The sequence below is a fragment of the Triticum aestivum genome, chromosome 6B, assembly GCF_018294505.1.
Source record: "Triticum aestivum cultivar Chinese Spring chromosome 6B, IWGSC CS RefSeq v2.1, whole genome shotgun sequence".
Lineage (NCBI taxonomy): Eukaryota > Viridiplantae > Streptophyta > Magnoliopsida > Poales > Poaceae > Triticum > Triticum aestivum.
Window position 1 is genome coordinate 699,395,887 of NC_057810.1, and position 3,537 is coordinate 699,399,423.

A 3,537-nucleotide genomic window follows, 5' to 3' on the forward strand; every position below is an offset into this window, starting at 1 on the left:
TGCAGGAGAGGCCCAAGGGGGGCGCACCATCCCACCAGGGGCTGGTTCCCTTCCCTCTTCAGCCCACGTGGCCCTCCGGGATAGGTGGCCCCACCCGGTGGACCCCAGGGACCCTTCCGGTGGTCCCGGTACAATACCGGTGACCCCCGAAATTTTCCCGGTGGCCGAAACTGGACTTCCTATATATAATTCTTCACCTCCGGACCATTCCGGAACTCCTCGTGACGTCCGGGATCTCATCCGAGACTCCGAACAACTTTCGGGTTATCGCATACTAATATCTCTACAACCCTAGCGTCACCGAACCTTAAGTGTGTAGACCCTACGGGTTCGGGAATCATGTAGACATGACCGAGACAGCTCTCCGGCCAATAACCAACAACGGGATCTGGATACCCATGTTGGCTCCCACATGTTCCATGATGATCTCATCGGATGAACCACGATGTCGAAGATTCAAGTAATCCCGTATACAATTCCCTTTGTCAATCGGTATGTTACTTGCCTGAGATTCGATCGTTGGCATCCCAATACCTCGTTCAATCTCGTTACCGGCAAGTCACTTTACTCGTACCGTAATGCATGATCCTGTGACTAACCACTTGGTCACATTGAGCTCATTATGATGATGCATTACCGAGTGGGCCCAGAGATACCTCTCCGTCATACGGAGTGACAAATCCCAGTCTCGATCCGTGTCAACCCAACAGATACTTTTGGGGATACCCGTAGTATACCTTTATAGTCACCCAGTTACGTTGTGACGTTTGGTACACCCAAAGCACTCCTACGGTATCCGGGAGTTACACGATCTCATGGTCTAAGGAAAAGATACTTGACATTGGAAAAGCTCTAGCAAACGAACTACATGATCTTGTGCTATGCTTAGGATTGGGTCTTGTCCATCACATCATTCTCCTAATGATGTGATACCGTTATCATTGACATCCAATGTCCATAGTCAGGAAACCATGACTATCAGTTGATCAACGAGCTAGTCAACTAGAGGCTCACTAGGGACATGTTGTGGTCTATGTATTCACACATGTATTACGATTTCCGGATAACACAATTATAGCATGAATAATAGACAATTATCATGAACAAGGAAATATAATAATAATCATTTTATTATTGCCTCTAGGGCATATTTCCAACAATTTTATCTACTCAAAATGAAACATCAAGTGAATATAAAAACAATAAGCACACATCTGGCCTCTGCATATGTAAGATGCAGACATGCACCACCAATGCGCAGACACACAAAAAACACTGGCAAAGAGTAAAGTCATACAATAGCAAAGTTATGCCTAAGTAAGAAAAAAATATCGAAGCAATGAAAACAACAGTCAAATAAACTACAATAACGATCATATGCGCATCAAGCTTGACACCACAGGAATAACAATGTTCTTCAACATCAACGCCTTTAGAAAGGGAACGACGCTCATTCACCATCCACATGCAAGTCACATCACAATTAATACAAAAAACAAAAACATTTTTCAAGCATACAAATTTTTGTATCTACTTCATAATTTCAGATAATTCAAGAAGCAAGACCAAATTCATGACTCTTCATATGGCTTATGAGTGTACAAACTCGATACTACACCATTTGTGATTTCTTCACTTTATTTTCTTAATACACTATCCTATATTAGCTAATTGGTACCCATTTGTTCATTATCATGGATGGTTGGAGCCGGATCTATGCATAACGAGCACCGGCACCCCTCAAGGACACACATGCTAGATTTGGTTTGCCTTGTACGTTTCACACATTGTTTTTCACAAGTTTTGCTATCACATGGCTTTGTCAATGGGAGAATTTTGTGCACACATGTGTGGATCAGTTTCATGCTATCATCCATTGATGCCTCCACTACCACATCTGCAAAATTTCATGATTAAGAAAAGGGACGGTTACAAGAAGACCATTATTTGCTGGGAGAGATTCTGAACAAATGCATTACATGAACAAATGAGTACCTGATGCTAGCATGAGAAAGACTAGGGACAGAAGCAACATCTGGGTAGTCCTCATTTTAACTAGTGTTTGTGCTAAAGGAGCGAGTTGCAGATTGTTGTGTGATATGTAAGTTCTAAGAAAGAACAAAGGAAATGGCAAGCCTATTTTATAGTGCATCTACCACATTAAACTATGGATTTTGTGAGATTTGCCAAATTAATATCAACTATGTAAATTGCAATATAATTTTAATATAATTATTAATTTTATTTGGTGAGATGCACCAAATTAATAGTGATCTATTTATTTGATCTGGTGAGATGCAGCACATTAACAGTAATCAAGAAATTATGTTTATTTGATTCGGTGACATGTACTAAATTAATAGTCATCAATATATTATGTTTATTTGATTTGGTGAGATGTACCAAATTAATAGTCATCAGTAAATTGTATTTATTTGATTTGATGAGATGTACCAAATTAATAGTGAACGAGTGAAGATATATATTCATATATTTTATTTATTTTGACGACCCATGAGCATTCCAAGCCACTAGTAATCACGTAAATGCAAATGCACCGAAAAAATGCATGGAATTTATTCTACATATACAAAAGGATTTTTTCTTTCCATGCCCCTGGCTTCTTAGTTCTCCTCAGTTTTGTCCCACCCAACTAACATCGCTCACTTTCCCCTCCACTACTCAACCCACACTTAAAAATGCCCAAAACGAAGCCTTGCCGTTAGGTCAAATTAAACAGTTGACTGTTACTTAGCTCAAATATTGACTAGTGGGACACACTCTGCTATGTGGCACTATCACAGGTGTTCCCGAGGCCTGCGTGTCAGTCATTTGTTTATTGGCAAAAACAGCGTGGCACATAATGTCGTCCGAGAGAGTCAAACTCGAATGTTGCCATTGAATATGAGTCAGACGAAACATTTGAGCTAGTGTGCGCGTGTGTGTGTGTCGAGAGGCAGAGCCGTCCCCTTTTGACCCGGCGTGCATGAAGGACAGGTGAAAGCACAAGTGCTCCCTGGGTGATTTTGATGCAATCAGTGCCACCGAGTTGATATTTTCCCTAAGCCCTAGCACATCGCTTACAACGAGTTGTTCTAGTCGGTCCAACATAGATTCCTAATGTTCACATTTTGAACTAATCGGTCACACCGAGTTTAGATATTCGGTCTCATCGAAATGGGTCAAATGTGTGTAACGGTTGGATTTTGTGTGGAGGCTATATATACCCCTCCACTCCCTCTTCGTTCGTGGAGAGATCCATCAGAACGTGCCTACACTTGCACTACTCATTTTCTGAGAGTGAACCACCTACTCATGTGTTGACATCAAGATATTCCATTCCTACCACAAGAATCTTAATTTCTAGCCTTCCACAGGCTGTTTTCCACTCAAATCATCTTTCCACCATAGCAAAATATGTCTGAGAGAATTGAGTGTTGGGGAGTCTATCATTTGAATCACAAGAGCAAGGAGTTCATCATCAACATAATACTATAGGAATCAGGCAATTTTCCATCTGCCATTTCTTTGTCGTCT

The 3,537-nt window shown here is 41.1% G+C and overlaps 1 long non-coding RNA gene across 1 annotated transcript; it reads right to left on the reverse strand.

Annotated features, from left to right (window-relative positions):
• Positions 1 to 1,551: 1,551 nt before the first annotated feature.
• On the reverse strand, positions 1,552 to 2,112 carry LOC123134958 (uncharacterized). Its single transcript, XR_006465776.1, has 2 exons — positions 1,996 to 2,112; positions 1,552 to 1,897 (listed from the first exon to the last, which is right to left on the reverse strand). It is a non-coding gene; the product is annotated as an uncharacterized lncRNA (long non-coding RNA).
• Positions 2,113 to 3,537: the final 1,425 nt, after the last annotated feature.